Consider the following 8,248-nt stretch of genomic DNA (forward strand, 5'->3'; position numbering starts at 1 on the left):
TCTTTGATTGAAAATTCTAAAGAGAAACAAAAGAAACCATGTCACAAAATACAATATTTATTACATTCATGACCGTTAGTGGAGACAGTGAGGGACTTTGACAGGTTACCCTGAAATACAATTTGAAGAATTCGTTATTGGTTATTAAAACACTAGTGATTTTCGTTTGTTAATTTTGAAATATGGTATTTTATTTAGTCTCCCTAAATCATTCAGAGGCATGCATATTACTGTATGTGTACTTAAAAAAGCGGGCTTCATATTTTAGCGGCTTTGGCGCGGACAACGATATGCACTAATTCATGAATACCGCTAAGAAATCATTTATAAATGCAATACACGGCATGGACATGCGTACTGCTTATTCATGATTTCGCCAACAACTCCATACCCAGTGAATGCGCTAAATTTTGAATACGCCAATTTATGTACACGTACAGTATATCATTTATCTTAGCTTTCACCATATTTTATAGAAAGCAGTCTTTTAATTCTCAAACATACAAGAACATAACTAAAAATACATGTTATAGTCATAGAAAAGGAAATAAAAAGCTGAAAGAAAGACTACGGCTGTTTACCTTGGTATTTGGCTATCTTGTCGAAGACCTTTTTTCCTCCTTTGTTAATAACTTTTGTTACACCTCTACAAATCTGTGCCAGCAACAAAAAAGGCCTTTAATATCATCACAGTGAATATTGAAATGAAGGAAATGTTTTTATTATCTTTTGTAAACATTGTGATCTTTCTTGAAAGTTATGATACATACCAGTCCATTAGAACCAGATAATTTTTTTCCCATACTTTTTTCAAGTTTTCCTCTGAAACGATTATAAAGCCACCCCCATCTACTTCCACGGAATTTCATGCGTACAGAACTACGTGGGCTACTGCAACTGTAAGCTTGAAGGGACTTATTGGCCAAATCTTGTCGAAAAAAACATGTATATAATTTCACGTTTTAACTAAAATGCATGCTATCTCTCTTTATCTCTCTCCCTCTCTCTCATTCTTACACACACATACACATTATTTAGCTAAGCAATAAAAATAATAGGTCATTCGCAATATCTAAATAGACGCAAAATCAAGGAGAAGAAATGATTTTTTTTAAAGTTCATTCAAAATGTCATTTAAATACCTGCTATTATATTTACATCGAATCCGATTCCACTTGCGCTGAAATTTACATAACCATCATCCGTGTGCTGAAGCCTGTATAAAATACATGACTGTATATCACAATTACAATAATATTAATTAGTAAGGATTTATAATACAGTCTATATGTAACACACACACACACACACACACACACACCCTCTCTCTCTCACACACACACACACAGAGAGAGAGAGAGAGAGAGAGATCATACTTACAGCCATGTTTTATATCTGAACCAAAAATCAATCCTTCCTCCGATTCTTCCGCCGCTGACAGTCAACTTCAGAGTAAGTGGGCTAAGCCTGAGGACTTTTACTGCACTGCTTGGTAGAGTTAAATCTTCTACTCGTAAACTGAAAGAATGAGTACCGTAAAAGCAGAACTTTTTAGCGAGGATTCAATTTTGGCATTATAAGCGACGGTTTTGAGATCGCGAAAATTGAATATCGCGAACAATTTATACCGTATCAGTTGTTATAGCTATCTTTCTTGACATTATAAAATCCCTAAAATTACTTCTCTCGTAAAATATACATAATGTTTTGGGATAAATCGATAAATTTCCGTTTCTGCTAAAAATCTTACTTATAAGGTAGTATTCAGTAGTTAAAGACTCCTTAGAAACTTTTACATTCAAACTTTAGTTAATTACAATTCATTGGAAGAAAAACATACTTATTTACTCTGTATTTTACAGAACCACTCCTACCACTGATTTCGGGAATTCGTATGTTCCGGAGATATGACAGTATAAGACTCTCTACTAAAAAATTAAAATATCATAATAATATATATCATTTCTCCATTTCTTTATTATGAATAATTTATGAAAAGGAATGAATTAATCTAAATAAACATACAAAGTCGGGTTCGAGAACTTCTTTTATCCAATGACGCATGATCTGATTGAGCTTGGCAAACAACTCCAATGAAAACCAAAAGGAGTGCTGCAAACAAGAGTCGGATGATGGAAAAGCCCATTTTAAAGAGTTCTGAAAAAACCTATACCGATTATTATTGAGTTTACAAACAATTTCAAAGTTATTTCCGTCAATTGTAAAAGAACATCATAAACTACGGAAGCCTCTAATACAGAAGCGTATTAGTAATATTTTTTTAAGTTGGTAATTCCAACTTTAGCGTTGGTTTTTCCATCTTTAAAGTTAATAATTCCAACTTTAATTATAGCTTTTCAAACTTTAATTTGAGCTTTTCTAACCTTTTATTTTTTTTTATTTAATATCATTACTAACTTTATTAATGTATGTTTAATATACTGAAAAAAAATTGATGAGCAATAAACGGTGTCAATTATTTTTTACCCTCTTCCATAGACCTTACATATATAGCTCTCAACTTTAACAGCCCTTATTTCTCTTGGTCCAACTTATATTATTTATAGAGGATATAGTAACTTCATACAAAGCTGTAAATGCGAGTATTTCTACCATACCTACATGTATTTAAGAGGATTTACAAATCTAATTTTTGAGAATGAGTTTAAAAAATGAACCCATATTAGGTTTTTGATTCCTAGAATGAATCAACATTACTTTTCATGCTACAAAGACAACTCTAGCAACTGTACTGTAGAAAATGTAACAATTCTGTATATTAAAACACAATGAAAATGATTATTCCTTCTTTCATCATAATTATATAAATTAGTTGTTTATTTCTATTTTTATAATAAATAGCAACGTGAGTCCAATGAACTGAGAAATATACGAATCAAAGGCATGAAGTCCGAAAAGGTTGGAAAAGCCAAACTTAAAACTGGAAAAGCCAAGCTATGGGGATCAATCAATTTAAAAGGCATTATAACACAAAACTAAAAGGCTTTATGACGCTAACAGCTCATCACTTTCAAATCAAAGAATATAATGAGTTGATAAGTGAATTATTCTTACTTTAACCATCGAATTTATACAGCTGTATAGGCCCCTAGGAAGCAAATTCAGTTCGGGGGAGGGACACAACCCAAATATTATCAGTTTGGGGACACTACAGGGGTCACACAACTCAATGAATTTATAGCGCGAAGCTAGAACATTTTTTTTTGGATTGGGTACCTTTATAGTCATATTAGCAAACCTACTTTTGTATTCGTATGAAGCAGAATTTATTCAAAACCATATACATGAGAAGAGGAAAACACTTGCTGTGGCCTTCAACTCGAGATTTTGATATATCTTCAATTTACAATAGTTACTTCCATTCACATCTCGTCTCGATATATACCAGTGAACTTGAAATAGAAGATATCACAGAGTATGACACATATGTTTCATATTTGGGTATTTTACTAAAAAAAGACGTTAATGGTAACCTAACAAAAAAACTGTATGATAAACGTGATGTCGTCAATTTTTCTATCTCCAACTTATGTAGCAATATATCCTTATCACCTGCATATGGAGTTTATGTCTCCCAGCTGATTTGATATGCAACGCAAGGTCATTCTCTACGTACGAACAATTTCTAAAAAGAGGCAAGCTATTGACAAAAAGTTGATGAAACAGGGATATCAACAGTATCCTTTAAAGTTAAATACAATGACCATCTCAGAAAATAAAATCTATCATTTAGTCGAATGCTGACTGACGTTTTTCATGCTAATTGTGGGGCCATTACTTACACACGCATTTGTCTACGGATTTTTCCGTTTGTTGATCATGACAAAGAGTACACTCCGGCTCTGACATATCGACAGGGGGTACTTACCCCTCCAGGGCACCTGATCCCACTTCTGATGTTTTTTGAGGTCCATGTTTGCTTTGCTCCAGATGTGTATTGTTTCAATGGACTTGATTTATATAATGTTATCTCCATATTTCATAGCACGAAAATATAATAAACCATGCCAAGAAGAGTCAGGAATTGTTCGCAACCATTTCAACAATCCTGAACATTGTCACCCTGCATGATAGCCTACAATTACAATACTACAATGTTTTGTTCTCAGTTTTTGGTATTCACAGACTTATCACAACAGGTACCTCTACATATAGGTAACAACAAAAGGCCTTCCAAGTATTTAATGTCTACATTCCAAATAAACCAGCTAGAATGACTTGTCCACCATGATTATAGACCTGTATCGAACTAAAAATATATACTTGGGACTTTTTTCTGTGAAGTACATGCACTAGGTACTTCTTTACGGAATATTTGTGAATTGTAAGTAACTTTACCTCAGGAATGGCGACAATTACCCCATCAGCAGATTCGATATCTGGATGGAGTTTTGAAACTAAGAGTTCGGTTCTAATTTGAATGCATGGCTGACATACTCTCTACTAACTCTAATGTCTTCAAGAAACACCATTCATACCATGTGACAGTTTATTTTTAATCAAAACAACAAACTTTTTGTTATCTATGGATATCAATTCTTTTTAAGGAGTTTTTTTTAAAAATAAGATTCAACTTTTTAAAATCGCTTGGCAAAATCTTCGTTTTTGAGCTCAGATAAAAATTATGCTGATTCTCCTCTGTCAGAGAACCTTTCTGGCAATTAACCTTTGTTTTTTTTTTTATTTAAAGATCTTATTTCAAGTAACTTTGGAGGCCTTATTTTCTATAGCAAGGTATTTAAAAGATGTAGTATATTGAAAATTTAAGAAAAATCAAAAGAAAAAAAAATATGGGTACTTACTTTCCAATCAGTAAAGCAGTCATGAACTGTCCTTCGAGATGCTATATATATATACAGAGAAAAATAACATGGATCATTTGATGAACTTTTGACGAGAGCACCAGCTGCTAATACGTAAACGCATCCTTACTAAATTACGGAAGGTTTATCTTTAAATCTTGAAAATGTGGTCAAATAACAGTAATTGATATCAAATAATTTGTTGAAAAATTTGTAAACAAGTGTGTGTGACATTTACACTCTGTCTTTGTATAGTTTTCTAGCCAAAATATAAATCCAGGAAATGTATCAAAATAATTAATAAATGCTCCAGATATTTGCAGATACCTTCATGTGTCTTTCTAATTTGTTTCTAAGTTTAACTTTTCTGATGGTGTCCTATGTCAACATTATACACAAATAAGTATAAGACTGATTGAGAATCTAAAGAGCAGAATAAATCAATTTTATTTTATTGTCATTGAACAGAACAAAACATTTTATTTCTAGTATAGAGCCCAGAACAGCCAAGTATGAAATTATTACAATAATAAGATATGCCAATTAATGAATAGTAAAAAATTAGTAAATGACATTGCTCATTTCAACAATAATCTTGCACTATTTCAATTAAGGTGTAATATAAGGTGTAGTAGAACATGTAGAATTTGTCTTATCTCTAAAAGTCAAGTTTGAGGAAGATATTTGGTGTAGGTATCACTTTTGATTTTAAAAAAGTATACGAGGAAACATTTTCTTTTTAATTACTGACAAATAACTTTTTTGGACATCGATGATCTACTATATAAGGTCTATTCAATTTGAATCTGAAAATTTATAGATACAAATAGCCTTTGTTTGAAATTCGAGCTTCGTTCAGTGTTTCCATTGAAAAGAAAGAAATTGTACATTTCTACCTAAAACCAGGAACTTATGTCAAATACACAACACATTAATCATAGCAACATTTTTCTTGGGCATGACATTTATAGAAGTTTCAACGCAAGAATTTTGAGGGGGTATATTTTAGAGTTGCAATGCATTTAATATTTAACTGAACATTAAAAATTGACCAAGGATCTAGGTTTGACACTCATTAATGTACACCACCTTTTTGCAGAGAAAAAAAATGTGTGTTCTTGCATAAACAGAACAGCAATATTCTGACAACTGTGTTCTTCGATGAGGGTAGCGTGGTGAGTGAAGGCTCATCTCAGATTCATGATCATTAATGAAAATCTCACTAGAATTCGGTACTATGACTAAATTCTCTACAAGGACATTGAAATCCTGTAAACCAAGTCGATCATCTAGAAATATGACTATGTCTGAACACATCCTGCACATGTTGTTCGTGAATATCCTGAACATGCAGTAGATATATCATCCAAATGTTACAATGGCCAACCTTACCAATGAACATGTGTTGGATGAAATGGATTGCCGATTACATCACTTTCAACTAGTTTAAATGGCCTTTATCTAGAACAGCATTGAAATTGCCCGTATCTAGGACATTTTTTAGCCTTATGGTTACATCTTGGAAACGCCAAATCAAACTTGCATAAATCTGAATGGAAGTCAATGTATTTCCTGCCTTTGACTTTATTTTCGACCTCGGTGGGTTTAGTAATGAAAATGCAGCCTAGCTCTGTCCTTGTATAAGTAGGAAGAATATATACTGTACGTACTTTTGTGCGAAACCAGTCGCCAATGCTGTTATTCAAGAAAATTGCGCTTGTGGCACAAGCGGTCATAAATTAAAACCGCTTTAGGTACATCAATGAATTTAAAGACATTTTAAATTAGTTAGCATCGTCTTTTCTGTCTATAGAATAAAACATAAATCATTAGTTTTATTTTTTTAATAAATTGTTAATGTTATAGGCAATGGTGTGTCTAGGAGGCGCAACCTCGAACATAACGTTTGGTTTTTTCCTGAGAAAAACTTTTTTGATATGTTATATAAAATATAATTAAATCCCGTTAATTCAGGTTTGTGGTACGACACAATTGTTATATATGATATAAAATCCCGTTAATTCAGCTATGTGGTATGACACAATTGTTATGAAAATTTTGCACTTTTTACCTCATTCTGTAAGTTCTATGAAATTTTATCGTAAATTTTATATGGAGTGTCCAAACAATTAAGGGCTTGAAAATGACGCCAAAAATGGGGAGGGATTTCTTTTTCCAACATTCTATAAAGTTTCGCCTCTGAAAAAACTGAGATAGACCCAGTAAATAAACAAACCGACTAAAGAGAAATAAAATCCATCCAGAGTACTTGTTTTTAATCCAAAAAAAAAAAAAAAAAAAAAAAAAAAAAAAAAAAAAAAGATTCAGAGAGATGAAAGATGCACAGTTAGTGTCGATTTGTAGTCGGATGTCAAAAGTCAGTCACGTCGAAAAGTGACGTTGATCATGTGTGGTGGATATTGAACTCCGACATGCAAATTATGCTGGCATAATCAAGTGAGGATCTTTCTATATGTATAGATCTATTTACTTGATATTATATGCATTGAAAGCAGCTGTTAATCTCATCAAGATAAATGTATGAGTTAGAGGGAGCGGACATTGAGAAACAATGACTTCGTCGGGCGTGATGAAACTAAATGGTGACAGCGCCGGTTGATCATATGATGTCTTTTTTATAATATATTTTATATTTATGTGGCAAATAATCAGCGTATCAAGCTAAAGTTTTCAACATTTCTTAAACTTTTGTTGTTTTATGTTCCCTATATATTTTGTAAGCACTGACTTCTTAGTGTTAACTTTATCGCATCAGTCCACGAACTTTTTGATAACCCTTTGTAAATAAGGGAAGTTGACGATAGAAAAATTGAAGTCAAATTTATCATAATTAAAGTTTAGTTGTTTGTACGTCATGAATTTCTTTTCTTTATCTATAGTAAATTATCCAAAATGTGAAACAGATGTGCCAGGCTCTATAGTGTCTTTTATTTCGAGGTCAATGGGATATATCGGATAAACGTAGGAATGAAAATGGGAATGGTGAAAAAGCCATGCGTTCTGAAAGATCTGGATTCCAGATTTCATTAACAAGGGTTTTCGGGTTTCTTCTGTTGTTCATACAGAAGTGTCTTGGTAGAACTTTTTAATAACTAGTTCCCGTTAGGTACTGAGTATCATTTTAAGGATTTTAAGCGGTATTGCAATCCAGTATTATGGTAATTGAAATTCAATCCGGTTACTAGCTATATTGTGAATATTGAAAATATTTGATGTTTTACCGACTATACATGTAGATGATAATAGCCAACTTTTAATTAAACTGTATGACCAAACGGGATGACTAAAGCTTTCCCTTATTAATGAAGTAATATTCCAACATCACCTGAATTTGGTGTTTATCTCACCCAACTGATTCGATACGCAAGAGATTGCTGTGAATACAATTAATTTTTAAACCGAGG

General features: G+C 32.5%; 1 long non-coding RNA gene across 1 annotated transcript; it reads right to left on the minus strand.

Annotated features, from left to right (window-relative positions):
- Window positions 1–813: 813 nt before the first annotated feature.
- On the minus strand, window positions 814–1,461 carry LOC133194096 (uncharacterized). Its single transcript, XR_009722040.1, has 3 exons — window positions 1,381–1,461; window positions 1,143–1,216; window positions 814–928 (listed from the first exon to the last, which is right to left on the minus strand). It is a non-coding gene; the product is annotated as an uncharacterized LOC133194096 (long non-coding RNA).
- Window positions 1,462–8,248: the final 6,787 nt, after the last annotated feature.

The sequence above is a fragment of the Saccostrea echinata genome, unplaced genomic scaffold (assembly GCF_033153115.1).
Source record: "Saccostrea echinata isolate AGI-Se365-2 ecotype Australia unplaced genomic scaffold, CSIRO_AGI_Sech_v1 ptg000028l, whole genome shotgun sequence".
Taxonomy (NCBI): Eukaryota; Metazoa; Mollusca; class Bivalvia; order Ostreida; family Ostreidae; genus Saccostrea; species Saccostrea echinata.